General features: G+C 32.9%; 1 protein-coding gene and 1 pseudogene across 2 annotated transcripts in view; both read right to left on the reverse strand.

Moving 5' to 3' along the window:
* Sgcz (sarcoglycan zeta) overlaps positions 1-18,538 on the reverse strand; it is an 871,344-nt gene that overhangs the window by 236,324 nt on the left and 616,482 nt on the right. The window lies entirely within an intron of this gene.
* On the reverse strand, positions 16,585-16,756 carry LOC117286798 (annotated as a pseudogene).

The raw sequence follows: 18,538 nt of genomic DNA on the forward strand, positions 1-18,538 counted from the left end.
TTTTTTTTTCATTTTATTGCTTTCATTTTTAGCTGTTCATGGAAAAAACCTTCCCTACATCAAGTTTAAATAAGGAATCACTCATATTTTCTTTTAGTTCCTGCCTTGTCCCCCAAGCAGATAGATACTGTTAAACAGTTAAAGGATTGTTTTCTGTGAGAAAATCAGATCACGCTGCACAACTTTAAACACATAATTACATTTAAATCGAGATTTTGAAATGGTAAAGTTCATGGCATGTAAATTATATATGAATAAAGCTGAAATAGTTTAGAAAAATGAGGTAAAAGAGAATGCGATATGTGGTTCATTCAGCAAAGTAAATGCAGATGGATACACTAATACATCATCTCCAAGGAGATCAGTTACCCACGAAAAGTCAGAGAGAATCAGACAGAACAGTAGCAGTAAGAAAGGATCCACATTCTTCTGAATATATTCTCATGTAAGTTTGACATTTAGAATTATATTACTGGTTCATCTACCCCAAAATAAGAATTAAAATGAACCGTAATGGTTGGAAGCATTGAATTGAATATAACAAATGAAACTAAGTATATTAACAATAGCAAATGAAAGTAATTATATTAGTAAACATTTAAATTATAACAAAAGTTAAATTGGAAGGGCAAAATTCTTATTCATTTTATATACACGTTATGAAAAAGGATTGTCAAGTCGCCACTTAATATTTGAGTAAATTATATGATAAGATTTCATTGGTTCATATATTCTATTATTTAATCAGATGTCTAATCTAAATTTTGATTATTTAATCTCTAAATATTTTTGACAGGAAAACATAATTTTCTTTCCTAATTGTGTAGCATATTTAAATATCACAGTGGTAGAGTTATAACAGAGATGGAAAGGGAATCAGATGGTGGAACAGACTGTTATCCACACGCAGTAAGGTTCATTTGGCAGGGATGTGGTCTTTGGTTAACAGTTGCATGCAACATCCTCTTCATCCTTTCACATGCAAAATATTGTTGTGTTTTATATAAAGCTATTCTTCTGAAAATTGCTTATACATGTATCATTTTTAGTCCATTCAAATTTAAAGTAATTACTAATAAGGAAGGCCAAACATTTCTCATTTCATTTTCTGTATGTCTTACATCATTTTTGTCCTTCATTGTCTGTGTTGCTAAGTTCTTTGTTGATATTTTGAAGGAAAACATTTAAATTCCTTTGTCTTGTTCTCTTGAGTCTATTTTTTATATGATTTCCTTGTTGTTACAACAGGGATCATATTTTACATTCTAAAGTTGTAAGACCCCGATTTGAATTTAAACTGAACTTCTTAAATATTTATATTCATGCTTTTTCATTAAATTGATGGCTTTGCTGATACTGTTTCTTCAAATGTTTTCACTGTTTTTCTATTTTTTTCTGACTCCCACACCACACACATTAGTATGCATAAAGGTGTCCCAGAATTCTTTTATGCTCTGCTCACTTTTTCTGAAAATTTTTGTCCACGGACAAAATTATTTCCTTGTCTTCTCATCTAGTCTGCAAATGCTTCTTCTAGCTCAACTGTGCTTATAAATAAATTTAGTAATTTATTTCTGTTATTATACTCTGCAGCTTCCAAAATTTAAAATTCATTTTACTTTTTCTATATTTACATTTATATTTTCAGTTTGTTTACACATTCTTTTTTCCCCTTTTTTAAAAATTAATTTTACAGTTATGTTTTAGGTATACAATATACTGACATTCATCATTGGAGATTTGTACCTTTATAATATATCTTGATTCTTATTTTTCCCCATTTCCCTGTCCTCCTTTCAAATCTTCCACCCCTCTTTATTTACAAAGACTTTATTTCCCTTTTTCAAGTTTTAAATTTTCTCCATGTTGTTTTTTAGTTCACCAAGCATATTTAAGAATATCACTTTGGGCATTTGTGTAGAATACATGTCCATGGATCTCTTTGGGGATATGTTTTAATGACACAATTTCATATTTTTTATGATTATTAAGCCAACCAAATGCTGAGCTATCATTAATGTATAATAAAACACAATGATGTTATATCAGTATGCTACAATATATCTTTTTCTATGTTAGAAGGATATTTTTCTTTATAGCATTAGCAAAATAATGCCATACTATAAATTCTATACTGAACTGGGAAAAGGACTATATCAATGTGAAAATATTCTTTATGCATGAATGAAAATAACCTTAAATAAGATATATATATATATATATATACATATGTAATAATTTTTAAATGATTATTTAAATAAATTGTTATATTTTTTCAGTGTAAATACAAACAATGTGATGGCATCAATGAAAAATAATCCCTAAAATAAATTTAACAGATCATATTCTATATATTCCTTCCTTTCATGGTTTTTCAAGAACTATGAGACTTAGTTAGTATTAATTGATGGTGAAGTAATAATCAAAGAATCTTAAAGAAATATAAATGATATGTTACAGTTCATGGATTTTGTTCATTCTGAATGATCCCTAGGAGGAAATTCTAAATTAAAATACATACCTAACTGGTATTTAATGTCAATGAACATTAAAGAGGCAAATTAGGATGAATAGATGACTATCATAAAATTCAAACCTGTCCCCTATACATTAAAACAAATTACAATGGTTTATGAAGTACTACTTTATGTTTTATTATAGATATAGATGAAATTATATTGCAGTGATAGTGGCTTAAAATTATAACCATTTTCTAATTGCATTTTTATGTATAAGGTAATATAAAAATAAACTTTCTTCTCCAGCTGCTATTTTTGTGAAGTTAGACAAGTTATAAATTTTATCACATTATATGTGTGAGACAACTTCATTAAAATGTTACTAATTTTTCATCACCAAACATAGAGTAAATATTAGAGAAGAAAATATAATCAATATTAAAATAATGAATTCAATACATAAATTAATGCTTCTGCCATTCCACAAATAATACTAAATTTGAACAAATATTTTCTTTTTCTTTTCTCTTTTATTTTTATTTTTTCTCATTGAGTTTATTGGTACATTTTAGGTATACAGTACAGTTACATTCATCATTGAGATCTTGTACCTTTACATGACAGCTCTTGGTTCTCATTTTTCCCATATCCTTACCCTCCCTCCACCCCTTCCTCCCTTCCCTATTTAGAAATGCTTTATTTCCTTTTTTTCATTTTATCATTTCTTTTCTTTTCCCTTATTACCTTTCCCCTACCCTTCCCATTTCCCCTAAACTGTTACCCCTTTTCTTCCTATTTCACATTGTCAATTATATCATTAGGATCTTATGTACCATTATAGTTTTTCACACCAGAGACAGTATTTTTTTTTGTTTTTTTTGGGGGGTGGGGGGTTTTGAGACAGGGTCTCACTATGTAGTGGAGACTGACCAGGAACTCACTATGTAGCCCAGGCTGGTCTCAAACTCATCACAATCCTTCTGTCTCAGCCTCCTGAGTGCTGGGATTAAAAGCGTGCACCACCACTCCTGGCTCTCAGAGATAGTATTTGGTATATATCCACGTATGACTTGTTTATTTCACTTAGGATTATATCCTCAATATGTATCCATTTTGCTTTGAATTACTCTAATTTCTCATTTTTTATGTCTGAGTAGTATTCCATTTTATAGAAAAACCTCATCTTCCAAGGTTGCCCAATATCACCACTCCTCTTTGATGTGGTTCTAGAAACATTAACATAAAAGAGAAAGAAATAAAAGATATAAAGATAGGAAAGGAAGAAGTTAAACTGTCATTATTTGATGACAATATGATACTCTACAATGAAGACCCAAAAAACTCCACCAAAAGACTTCTAGACTTAATTGAAACTTTTAGCAGAGTAGCAGAGTACAAGATAAACATCCAAAATTAATAGTCTTCTTGTACACAAATAACAGACTCACTGAGAGAGAAATTAGGGAAACAATTCCTTTCACAATAGCATCCAAAAAACTGAAATATCTAGGAATCAACCTAACAAAAGAAGCAAAAGATCTCTACAATGAAAACTACAGCACTCTGAAAAAAGAGATCAAAGAGGATATAAGAAAATGGAAAGATCGCTCCTGCTCCTGGGTAGAAAAAATCAACATAGTGAACATGGCCATACTACCAAAACTGCTATACAGATTCAATGCAATGCCAATTGAAATTCCAATACTATTTTTCACAGAACTAGAAAAAAGAATCCAATAAATTCCTTTGGAGCCATAAGAGACCTAGAATAGCAAAAGCCATCCTAGGCAACAGACACATGGCAGTGGGTATAACAATTCCCAATTTGAAACTATACTACAAAGCCACTGTAATAAAAACATCATGGTACTGGCAAAGAAATAGACCTGAGCATCAGTGGAACAGATTGGAAGACACAAAAACAACTCCAGATGTACTCAGCTACCTCATCTTTGGCAAAGGAGCTGACCATCCCCACTGGAGGAAAGAGCCTTTTTAATAAATGGTGTTGGAAAAACTGGATCTCAGCCTGCCAATGATTAAAACTAGACCCTTATCTCTCACCATGCACTAAATTAAAATCCAACCGGATTAAATATCTAAATATTAAAACAGAAACACTAAACTTGATGGAAAATAAGTTAGGCAGAACTCTGGAAGACATTGGCATAGGAAAAGACTTTATGAACAAATCCTCAGTAGCGCGGAAACTAGTAGAAAGAATCAACAACTGGGATCTCATCTTATTAAAAAGATTCTGCACTGCAAAAGAAACCACCAGCACAACTAAGAGATAACCTACAATGTGGGAAAAAATTTTTACCAGCTGCTCCTCAAAGAACTATTATCTAAAATATGTAAAGAACTCAAAACAACCAGCCTCCCCAAATATAAAAGCCCAATTCTAAAATGGGCATCTGAAATGAACAGACATTTTTCAGACAAAGAAATAAAAGCAGCAAGTAAATATAAGAAAAAATGTTTCACATCACTGGTCATTTGATAGATGCAGATGAAAACAGCACTGAGATTTCATCTCACCCCACAAAGAATGGCTACTATAAGAAATCACACAATAACAAATGTTGGCGGGGTTGCAGGGAGAAAGGAACCCTTCTCTACTGTTGGTGGGAGTGCAGACTGGAGCAACCACTATGGAAGTCAATATGGAGATACCTCAAAGAATTAGGATTAGAGGTGCCATTTGACCCAGCCATCCCTCTCTTGGGTATCTTTCCAAAAGAATTAAAAGAATCATACCACAGTGATATATGCACACCCATGTTTATAGTGGCACAGTTTGTAATAACTAAAACTTGGAAACAGCCCATCTGCCCATCAGTTGGAAACTGGATAAAGAAGATGTGGTTTTTCTATAAAATGGAATAGTACTCAGCCATAAAGAATCAGAAAGTAGATTCATTCATAGGTAAATGGGTACATTTTGAGGATATACTCCTAAGTGAAATAAATAAGTCACACATATGTGAAAGGCAAATAGTTTCTCTGGTGTGAAAAACTAAAATAGTACTCAAGATCCTAATGGGACAATTAGCAATGTGAAATAGGAAGAAAAGGACCAAAGGTGTCGGGACAGTCAGAAGGATAGGGAAAGAGGAATAAGGGAAAAGGAAAAAAATATGAGAAAATGTAAAAATGGAATTAAAGTGTTTGAAGGTGGGGAGGGGAGGAGGGGTGAAGGGAGGGTGGGGACAAGGGGAAAAAATGAGAACCAAGATCTGGCATGGAAAGGTACAAGATCACAGTAATGAATGTGACTGTACTGTCTACCTAGAATGTACCAATAAATTCAATTTAAAAGAAAAAAATAAATACCAATAAACTCAATAAAAAGAATACAAAAACACATCTCTTTTGTCTAGTCTCCAATTTATGGACAAATGGGCTGTTTACAAGTTTTAACTATTACTAACTATGCTGCTATAAACATAGGTGCGCATATGTCACTGTGATATGATTCTTTTAATTCTTTTGGAAAGATACCCAGCAGAAGGATGGATGGGTCAAATGAAACCTCTAAACCTAGTTCTTTGATGTATCTCCATATTGATTTCCATAGTTGTTGCACCAGTCTGCACTCCCACCAACAGTGGAGAAGGGCTCCTTTCTCCCCATTAACCCTGCCAACATTTTTTATTGGCTGATTTCTTGATTGCAGCCATTCTTTGTGGGGTTAGGCAGAATCTCAGAGTTGTTTTCATCTGCATCTCTTGAATGACCAGTGATGTGGAACAAGTATTTTCAGTTATATAGTACTTAGAATAAATATGTGGTGAAAATTCACAAATGAAAGAAAACATTTATGTTCTTATATCACCATGATTAAAATTATCTTTTATGCAACATAATATATTTAAAGATTGTTCCCATTCTCACTATCAAATTTTGAATATGTCATCATTGTGTTTCTGTGTGTGTGTGTGTGTGTGTGTGTGTGTGTGTGTGTGTGCATGGGCATTAGCATATGGTGGAGGGATGTCAAATGAAATTTTTAAAAATCTTTATGAAAAGAATAGAAATTTATTTTCCATTGACAAAGGGGTCTATCCTCCTGGGACGTATGCTATGCAGCAGCATAACTGTTTACAAAGCACAATTTTACACGTATTACTGAAGTACAAATTATACTTTGTTAAACACTCGAAATAGCAAATTATTTTTAGCTTTAGTTGTTACATAGAATCACCTGTACATGTTAGCATGAAACAACTAAATCATTTTTCAAAGCTTAATATTTAGTGCAGATGATTTAGAGTTTTTGGAATATTTGTACTACTAAATTTACAGTCACACACACAGAGGGATACACACACACATGCTTATGTGCTAACAGAACAATGCTATATAAATTGGTTCTCATTTGATTAATATCATAAGTACATTTTGCAACAATAATTTGCCCCGGTGTTTAGTCATAGTTTTATTATACACAGAATTGTACGAACTAATTTCATAATGGAAATTATAAATTACATTAAGGAGCTCCATCTACAATATTTAAATATTTCTGTCATTAGAAATATAGAAGTATTTTTATAAATTATATATTGCAGATATTTTCCTCTAAAGAACTTTTACACTATATTCAGAAGCTAGAATACTTACATTTACAGCTAAATTTTGATTCTTACTGAAAAATCAATTACTTCTCCTTGACAAAACCTTTTATTATATTCAAATGCTTTTGTCACCAAAGAGATATTGAAATTTTTTAAAAGTCATGGACAGCTTTAATCTTGCATGTGCATCATTCCAAAAAGTATGAGATAAATTTGAAAAGGTCAAATCTTCTGTAACTAAAGCTATTCTTTAGATTTTTTCATAGTTGAAGTAGCTAAAAATCTATGCTGAATGTCAGAAGAATAAAATACTCAGATACACATTGTTGGTTTCTACTCTAGCATAATACTATAGACTTACTTAATGAGTCATTTTGGTGTCATTTTAGAATATGGAATGTTTCAACTTATATAAGTACTTTGTTTAGAACTCTAAAGTTTATATTACAAACTGAAGGATTTATATTTAACATCATTATTATGGATAGATGATCTAGGGAGAAATATTACAATCAGTCAGATAGGGCTAGGTCCTGGAGAGGGGCCACGACAAAGATGAAACACACCACAGCTGCACATCAGCTGAAAACCAGGCCTCAAGATGGAGACAAGATGATCAGACCCACATACTCCTTCAAAGAACTGGGTTTGTTGAAGTACAGATAGGCATCGACCACCCTGGGTGACCCACCCCCTCCTAGGAGAATTCTTGTTCTTTCCATCCACGCTTACTAAGTGACTTGCTTCCCACTTGGACCACCCTTACCTAAGTGACCACAATTGTAACCTTATTGGTTGTCCATGGCTGTGGCCCACGTTGTACCCTCATGGGTTTTACCCTATTCAACTTCTCTGTGACATAGGGCCCTTGGGCTCCCCACTCAGGACCCCCTCCTGCCCCTCAGGAGCTTTCCTATCAATAAATGTCTTCCCGTTTTTAACCTCGATTGTTCCTAGGACTCTTTCTTCAATTTCTCAAGATCAAGAACTAGGAATACCGTACAGTTAACAGGTTAGGAGATATATTTCATTATTTCATATTTTCCCACGACACTATAATATTAACAAACAAAATAACAATTTAATGAGTATATTGACAACATAGTTATTTCTCTTTCTTATTCCATATTCAGAGCTATGTGTAAATATTACAATCTTTTATGAATGACATGTTTTACATTATTAGAAAAAGAATTGTTAAATTAGTGCCAGGGTAAAATTAGAGCAGCTAATTATTAACTGTGAGTAATTAAACTAAAAAAAAGAATAGCAAACATTAAGTTAAAATTTTCATAGAAATCTTTCTTTGGTCATTTAAACCAATGACATCTCTGTGAACGATTCATTGTGATCACAATAATTGCTTTTAAAACAAATATTTAAGATTAAACTTTTAGTAATATCTCACAATAAAGTTTTATTTTATTTCATGTCTTCACCTGCTGACTTCTATTTATAAAACAACTTTGTACCTGCAATTTTAAGAGATCAGATAAATCTCAAAACCTATTTAGCTTTCAATGAAATATTCCAGATGAATGATGCAAAACATGCATTGCACTAGGTTAAAACATAATGTTTAATATACACACGGAATATTCAATTTTGCAAGTCAACTCACTGGGTTAGATGGCAAAACACCATTTCTCAGCGTGTGCCTGAGGTTGTTTCCAGAAGACCTTAGTATTTACATCTATAGTAAGGAATCAGCATAAGGGATATATACACTCATCCATGTGGGGTGTGAAGTAATAAGTAAAACAAAGCCCACAGCAATATCACCAATCCCCTTCGAACTCCTTATAGAGTATACTCAGTTACCTGCAGTCAATGATGAATCACTTTAATAAATTTAATGTACTTCAATTTATTGGGCATTTTCTATTTGTCAAAGGCTGTCCAAGCATTCTTATCAATGCTAGTATAATGCTTCTTACAACAATTTGGGGAAGTAGTTATTTAGATGAGATTTTCAAATGAGATACTTGAGTTGTAACAAATTCATTAGCTTCATGGGTGCAGTTAGCTGCATATATAGTTAAATGACCAAATAAGAAATAAAATTTAGGATACTTAAATCCATACATTTTATGTCGTATCTTTGAGAATCCTCCAGTCCCCAAACTCCTCTATGCACTTGTAGAAAGAGACAGAAACCCATCTACTTTATACTAAATTATTAGATTTCTTAGACTGTGCTTTTCAAAAACTACAAGTGTAGATTATTACCCTACTAAATATATAAGACACATTTTTTTCATTTGGGAAATCTCTAAAGGAATACAGCTGATTGCAAGTGATTGTCTTCAAAATTATGATTTAAATATCTACTTATTCTATTTTATATATTTTTTTCTTTATAAGTACATCATTTTAAATTTTGAATTTCTGTAAATAATTTATATAAAATAATTTATATACATATTTTTTTTTGGTACCAGGGATCAAACACAGGACCTTGCGCTTGTGAGGCAGGCACGGTACCATTGAGCTAAATCCCTGGCTTATAATAATTTGTATTATGAACTTATTAATATTTAACTTTATAAAATATCTCTCTATAATATTTTTATGAATTTCTGTTGGCCTGTCACTTTTATATTTCATTAAATAAAGAAAAGTTGCTGTACTGGCAAAAGAAAACAACTTTAAAACAAACTGAGATATTGAAGTACTTTGGTTTTAAACATTTGATTTTATGAGCTCATTAATGAATGTTAATATTCTTCATTGAAATTTACTACCTATATTTTTATGCTTTTTACCACTGTGGGTTATTTCACATACTAGTGATTTTTATTATCTCATTAGTATTCTAAATTGAGTTTGGGTAGTAGAAATGACACAATTATCTTATTTTTATTAGATATATCCTAATAGTAGTTTTACATTATTTTATTCTCTTTGAGTAGTTTATCATCTACTAAACCTGTCTAAAACAATATGTACAGCAGGTTAACTAGTGGCTATGTTCAATTAAATCTGTTCTGGCCTAATTACAAAAATTATGTAAGAGTCTATACTTTTAAATATCATAAGCTCTGATTTTCACAATAACGCAATACACGAGTATTTTACACTTAAAAATGAAACAGAAAATATAAATGGAAATCTCATGCTTATTACGCTATTATAATTTGTTCTGTGAAGGTCATTTCACAGCATATTATCATCCTTTTCCTCTTCAACCTTTAGCTCTTAATATATATTTAATAGTTTCTTAGATTCTAGGAGTGCACTGAAGATTATTACCAAAAGAAGGCAAGAGATAACTGGAAAGTATTAATTTGAAAGTATGCATATAAAATAATGAATATGAAAATGAACATTTATAGATAAAAAAATGTTGATAAGGTTGTACAGCAAAAACAACTTTCTTCCATGGTTGATGGGCATGAAGAAAGGTCTAGTCACTATGAAGGCAATTGAACAGTTTTTGACAAAACTATCTGTATTCTTCTAAACACACTACTTGATATTTATTCAAAGGAATTAAAATTTTGTGCCCATACAACAACCTACACAAGGGCATTTATAACAGCTTTATTGATAATTGCCAAAACTCAGAAGCAACCAGATTCTCTTCAGAAGGTGAATGGATAGAGTGTTACAAAACCAGATAATTGAATATTTAGGTTTTGTAGTGAGCTATTAATCCATTAAAATATGAAGAAATCTTAAATATCTACTACTAAATGAGTGAAGTCAATCAGAAAATGGTACAGACGATGTAATTCCAACCTCTGGAAAAAGGCACAGTTATAGAGATATTAAAAAGAACCAGTGCTTGCAAAAGTTTACAGGGGATGGATAGAAAAATAGGAAAAGGAAAGAGAACTTCTAGATCAGTGAAGTTCCTCTGTACAATGCTACAGCAGTGTGATAGTAAAACCTAATATGAACGCTGATATCACTGTCAACTGAGTGATTGCAGGTTTTCTGTTACTGTGCCACTTAACAAAGTGCTTCAGGCAAGCTAACTTTATAAATAAGAGAGGTTTATCTGTTTCAGCTTCAGAGGCTAGGAGTCTGACCAGCATGACGCAGTTCCGGGCTAGGGTTCCCTACAATTCTCTCACCTCATTGGAGATGAGAATGCAGAAGTGCATGTAGGAGAAAGAGATCATATAACCAAACGGGAAGCCAGAGAGCCAGGGTGATATGAGGCCCGGGCTTCTACCACAACCCAAATGAACATTAGCCAGGATCCTATGAAAAATATCTTGGTCCCTTTTATGGGGAGCTCCCTCAATGACATAACCACTTCCCACTAGCCCCCACCTCCAGCGCAGCCACCCAAGGACCCAGAACAAAACACAAACATTCTTGGAGACAGGACAACACCTCATCTATATCACAGCAGTGAAAATGATACACCAATGTGGACTCAGTTCCAATCAGGTGTGGGGTGTTGGTAGAGAATGAGGAATACCTTTGGGGGTGGAGACTGTAGGGACATCTGTAGGTATTCCTTTCAATTTTGCTGTGAACTTAACAGTGCTCTAAGATTCAAATTAACTTTTAAACAATCGTGTTCTGAGAACTATAATGTTATATTTCCAAGCCTTTATGCTTGCACATAGAGATTCCTTTTGTACTCAAGATAAAAAGGAAAAATGTTTCTGTTTAGGATCTCAGCTAGAAATATACTCAGAGTAAGCTGAACTTTTGATCTCTGTTCCTTGTATCTCCTGCTTCTTTTCCTAATTTAACTTCAATCTCTAATCCATTCTGTTTTCTGATTATAGAGTTCAATGTAAAAGAAGTCATTTATTTAATTATAAATTTAGATAATTCATAAATCTCTACTCTGCCAACCATCAAATTCATTTATAAATCATTATAAAATTAATCATCATATTCATAGATTAACAGCTAAACAAATAGGCCCAAAGTGTATAAAACACATAAGATAATGATACTACTCAAGATGCCCTTTAAACACACAGTCCATGTTGGATTAAGGTGACAATCAGGCAAAGCCAAAGCTTCAGCAACGCATTCCTTCTGCATCCAACTGAACCCCTTACGCTAGGACAGATTCTCCTTTAAGACTGGATAGGATGTTAAGGCAGTTTTTAGCTATTAGTACCTATGTTGGATAAAGATATGTATGACAACTAAATATCATCGGAATGGTAATATGCTCACTCTCTGTGACTCAGAATCAGGAGCTTTCATCCTGACTCTCCTGGGGTTTATGGTTACATGATGGGATGTTTTACATTATCCAAAGTGTGCTCTCTCCTAAATTACCTGTATTACCATGGTGTGCTTGTCAAATTCTGGGGATCCCTTAAAGATCCCGCTTCTATATATTATATTCCACCTCACAATCTCCTAATGTGACAGTAAAAGCTGTTTTCTTATTTCTACTCTGAAAAAGAGTATGAAACATTTCCGAATCAAGTATATGAAAATGTTTTCAAGTATGCTGATTTTTCTGAAAAGATCCATAGTATTGCAATAGATGAATATATTATCTTAGAAGACAAACAAAATTTGACAAATTCTAGCATTTTATGCCATATATAACATTAATTTTTATCTGTTCCATTAATTTTGTCACCTAGATGTGCTGAATTATGTTTCTTTCAAAATTTAATGAGTTGTCTTGAAATGTTCATCATTTCAAGCCATTGCTTTTCTATATAGAGACAATTTATTACAACTTTGTTTTTTAGGGGTTTTATATATTACTTGCATATGGTTCAAAACGTAGAGGGCTTCAGAGTCCTGAGCTAATGCTACTTCATCCTAGAAAAATGCTTTTCTTCTTCCAGCACCTCGGAGAAACAGCAACATCAGAACCACCTTAGTACTTCTTTTGAAAATGCAGTATGCCATCCTTGCACAAGAGCCTTACTAATCTTTCTCCGTCATTACAATGTTAATATGTGTGCTGCCAAATAAGGCATCCTTATACCATTTCAAGGGTTAGAGATTCTACACTGAAGTCAGTGTTGTGATGAATTTAGTTGTTTTATTTTTTTCCAGGGTGTAGTATTTGGACTTGCAGGAAATGCAGGGGCTAACAAGGGTCCCCACTCCTCATAAGCTCTGAAAATCTTCCTCTCCACAATCTGGAATCTTTCTGGCTGCTGTTTCCAGAGGGGCACATTCCCTGCCACAGAGAGTTCTGAGTGCTAGATCATTCGTCTACCTCCTTTGATCTTACATAAATCTCATCCCAGTTATTCCCTACAGTCTCACTAATTGCTAATCTTATCAGTGGAATTCCTGTCTTATTATGAAAAGCTATATAGTATTGTGAGTAAAAAAAATTTGAAACTATTCTGTATCCTGTCACATTGAGAGTAAACTAATTTTTTGTTTTGTTTATTACACATGACCAAGACACTCATAATTTTTTCCTGAACTTGAGGAAGAGTCACCTAAGTTCTCGTTGGGCTCTAGGCCCCTAACCTCTAATTCCTTTGATCGTTTACTTTTGTACAAATGCAAATGCAAATCCTTTCTCTCCTCTTTGAGATATAAATGTTTTCCCAGTCATGGGCCAGTTTTATAACATGCATCTTTCTCAAAGACTGGAGAGTTGTCACTGAAATTTAATCATTATGACAGCAGACTCTGGTAGAGTAGAAACCAAACCTCCATAGATTTCAGTCAGCAAACACATTTGGTCTAATCAGGACCACAGCCTTCTTCCTAGCATCAAGAAGCAGATGTCACTAGCTCATGCTGGTGCCCAAGAACTCTCCCTTTTGTTTCAATGGATTTGAGTTCAGTCTTTTTTTTTCCTATCATATAGACTTGAATAAAATAAAATTGATTCTTACTTGTTTAGCTCCCTCATGTGCAATTACCATTTGACATTTAACTAATGATCAATTTTAATTAATTTCTGACGATTTGCTCTTTTCCCTACCATAAGTGCAGTAGCAACTTTAAAAAAAAATCAGATAGATAGATACACTGTAAAGGAGTAGAACTGAATAAAATGAAATTCTATGTTAAAGAACACATGTTTCATTAGGCTTTTAATTTTATTAAATATGAAACATCACAATTCCTCTTAGCTGAACAATTTATCACAAGCAAATTAGTTTGGCAAGCACATTTTGTAAAAGGAGATGGTTACATTCAAAAATCAGAATGAGAATTCTTGTAAAATATCAAAATCTAAATTACTATTAAATTACTACTATTGACTGTGTCTGGATAGATGAATGTTTCAGGGGTCACAAAGTAATGAAATGCATACAAAATATTCTTTTAAAGAACTTAAGCAAAATATTTCTCATTAACATGATAGGAGAATGCATACATATTGAGGATATACTCCTAAGTGAAATAAGTAAGTGGTACATGTATAAGTACAGCATAATTTCTCTGGTATGAAAAACTGTAATAGTACATAAGATCCTAATGGCATAATTGACAATGTAAAATAGGAAGAAAAGGGCTAAAGGTGTAGGGGAAATGGGAAGGATAGGGGAAAGGTAATCAGGGAAAAGGAAAAAAAAAACGAGAAAATGAAAAAATGGAAATGAAGTATTTGTAAATAGGGAAGGGAGGAGGGGGTGAAGGGAAGGCTGGAATAAGGGGAAAAAACTGAGAACCAAGACTTGGCATGTAAACGTACAAGATCCCAATGATGAATGTAACTGTACTGTATACCTAAAATGTACTAATAAACTCCATGACAAAAAAAGAAAAGAACCCACTAAAAAATAAATGAATGATTTTAAATATAATTCAAAATAGCATGAACTTTTTACTAAAATAAGTAAACATTTTTGCACTAAGGAACATATTTGTAACTGTCACTTGATTTTTGCCAGTATATGTGGGGGTTGGTGGCTAGGTGTATGTTTGTAAATTTCAGTAGGGTAAGGATGTAGATGTTTAAAAAAGAAAACAGGCTAATTGGCTTCCACATTTATTACAAGCTATTCTAAAAACAGTGGCAATGAAAACAAAATATTATAAAGTAGAGCATGCGTATGAAATTGGCACCTTCTGAGACTTGATACTTAACAGATAAAGCTGACTGCACCGAACAACCACATCCACATTAAACACTGGCATTTTTCCTGTACATTTATTACATGGGTTTATCTACAGTTTTTTTCTAAAACTGAAGATTTTATAAATTTGTCTCCCTGCATCATAATGTTATTATTGTAATGAAATTTGGGTTATTTTTAATGCGCTATTTCTAAAACTACAAATGTTTATTTCCAACATCTGTCATCTGTGTAGGAAATGCTTTGAAAAATGAGGTCTGCTGCTTCTCATGCTAAGTCTCTCTCTCTGTCTCTCTCTGTCTCTGTCTCTGTCTCTCTCTCTGTCTCTCTCTCTGCCACCCCAATCCGAAGATCAGTAGTTTTCATGTGAAATTAAAACCCACCAAATCAAGACGTTGATACGATCTGAAACAAACACTATCATAAGCCATTTGTGTTCTAGAAAGCAGCTCATAAAAACTTTTCATAGAAATGCACGTGACAAAAATATACCCATTAAAAAAACAGATCTCTCATTTAACTTTCCAGGTTTTCATACGCTATAAGCTCTGTTAAACTCTTGAGGTCAACATCAAATTTTTCCTCTTGACAAGTCCTTATTTTGTTTTGTTATTGTGTTGTTATTGTTGTTGTTTTGTTTTATTTTGTTTCAGTGCTGGAGGTTGAGCCCAGGGACTTCTCACTGACTTACATCTCCAGTCTCACCCCCATTGAAATCTTTTTTAAAACAGAGTCTCCCTGAATTGCTCACAATAAGCTAAATATTTTGCTTTACCTCCCACTGCCTACTACAGTGTTGGGATTATAAGTACCTGTGACCACACCTGTCTAAAAAGTCACTTGACAGAGTAATTGGAATAGAGCATATATCTTTGTTCCACTAGCTCAGATCTTAAATTTTAAATTAGCAACTTCATCATTCCTGGGTTTATATAATCATATGGGTCAGATATCAAAAACCCTAATTATCTTTTTCTATTTAACTTTACCATTCAATTTTAAATCTATCCTATTTTTGGTTTATATTCCTATGTTTTATCAAGCTGAACTTGAATAGTTCATTCTTGCACAGAATTATTGTTACTTGCATTTTATTGACTTGTTTCAGTTGCTTTTGACAATGTTTGGCATAAAACACCTCTTAAGTAGACAAGTAAGGACAACTAGAAATACATGAGCCTCAATCCTCCAGATTCTTAATGATAAAACCCCAATAGAAACTTATAGCACTTTGAGCACTCACACCTACAGACACATACACACAGTATATACCAATCCGCCTGCGCACACACACACACACACACTTTACAGATTGAAACATAAAATACTCTTAGGGGCAAAAATACGTTCACCAGAGGCCTCAGTGAATTATATTAACATCTACATTATAAGGAAGGAGTACAGTATTTGATTTAGGTGGGTATATAGAGACTTTTAAAGTTATTTGACTTCTGAGCTATTTAAGTAGTGGCAAGATATTCTTTCATAATACATTAATTAAATCTGCACACATACACAAGGGGCCGTAAAGAATTTATATACTTTCCAATGAAAAAGAAGTTAGCCAATGCAAGAAAAATGCATGTTTTCTATAACCTTTAATAGATAAAGCAAAGCTAATATCAATATGAATTTATTTTACATTTATATGTTTGTATTCACTTCATATATGTATATACATATACAAATACTACACTTGATCTTAGCCAAAAGGCCGAGAAGCGATTTACAAATATATATATATATATATATATATATATATATCTTATGCAAAAGAAGAGTAGAGATAAAAGACTGATCTTTATATTGTGCTATAGCCCTATAATCTTGTGTTGCACATATGATAAAAAGCTGGTATCTTGAGGAACTGTTTTTGAGATATTATTTTAACAATGCATCTGAGTTCATCATGTGTCAAACTGATTTAAATTTGAGCTGGATAGAAATACATTTTCAAAAATAAGTCAGAAGCCTGTTACTGTAAAATTCTTTATTATCATGAAATAATAAAGTTCTGACCATTAATTATAACACCATTCAATATAGCTGATTATATATATATATATATATACATAATTTATAATATATGTCTATTTGGGATGAATAGGAGTCATCATTTTTGGAGGGGGTTTGAGACAGGGTCTCACTATGTAGTTGAGACTGACCTGGAACTTACTGTGTAGCCCAGGCTGGTCTTGAACTCACAGCGATCCTCCTGCCTCAGCCTCCCGAATGCTGGGATTACAGGCATGTGCCACCACGCCCGGCTTATGGCTCATCATTAATGACTATAAAAATTAAAACAATCACTGATAGTTGAAAAAAGTTGGACATAGGCTGCGTAGAGATGGTAGAGAGAAAGTTTTCAAAAACAGAAGACTATTAGCAAATACATAAAATAATCATTTTATAGGGAAACATAGTGAAGTTGTGCTGGACATGAATCAAATGCATGTTTTAGATAGTATGTCAGCTGGTTGTATTATTATAGCCTTTTAAATGTTTCATTAATTTTAAATCGTGACTTATTTTAAGCAGTCTGATAAATAAAAATGACATAAGCTAAAATCAATACAAGATTTAAAAAGTTATACTTTTTAAAATTAATGCAAATACAGTGTCAGAGATGATGCAATGATTACCATGCAAAGCCTGTCATATTACTTAAAATGGAAGGAAAGTCCATAAATACTTAGAGTAAATTTGGAAATAATTTAGACAAATGGTTTACATTTTATACTATTTTTGTTCATCCTAAGATTTACCCAAGTCTACAACTCTGACTAAGGCGCACAGATTTATTCCTTCCTGTGCAGCAAAACTCAGAGAGGAAAGTGAAAGCTGTTCCTCCTCCCCACCTCCTTCCTTCCATATTGGGTAATCATACCCAACTTCACCTGCACTAGATATCTACAAATAATCCTTGGCATTTCCTTCTCAAATTACCACGTCTTGTCATGCTTTACTTTTCCGTATTTCTTGAAATTATTTTTCTTCTTCATTTTCATCAAGGATGTGGGACTCTAGTCCACATCATCTCTTTTCTGGGCTGCTCTGAAACTCTAAAATGCTCTTCTTGATCCTTTTCTCTAAACCAATGCATATAATCTCCTCAGCAAAGGGATAAATACAAAAGGCCAAAATAGGACTACAATTGTGCAAAATGCAACCCCTTCTCTCTACCCTCCCTTGTTTTACAATATAGATCTAAGTGATTCAGTAAGACTTTATTTTTCCAAGGAGATTTTCTCTTGAGCTTTGATATAGCTTTGTGTACTCAGATTATACTCTAACTTCAGTTTGATCTTCAGCCAAGGAAACCTCCTCTGGTGTCTCTAACTATGAAGGGTTGTCATAAAAATGTGTAGCACTTCTTTTTAGTAGCACTTGTGTTAGCTATAATTTTGTCTTTATTCTCATATTTACATGTCTTTCCATTCACAATAAATACACATTCAGGAGATGAATTATTTTCTATACACCATTATTCTAGAGATTGTGAATAAAT

This window comes from Fukomys damarensis, unplaced genomic scaffold, assembly GCF_012274545.1.
Source record: "Fukomys damarensis isolate Sample0158 unplaced genomic scaffold, DMR_v1.0_HiC HiC_scaffold_18, whole genome shotgun sequence".
Taxonomy (NCBI): Eukaryota; Metazoa; Chordata; class Mammalia; order Rodentia; family Bathyergidae; genus Fukomys; species Fukomys damarensis.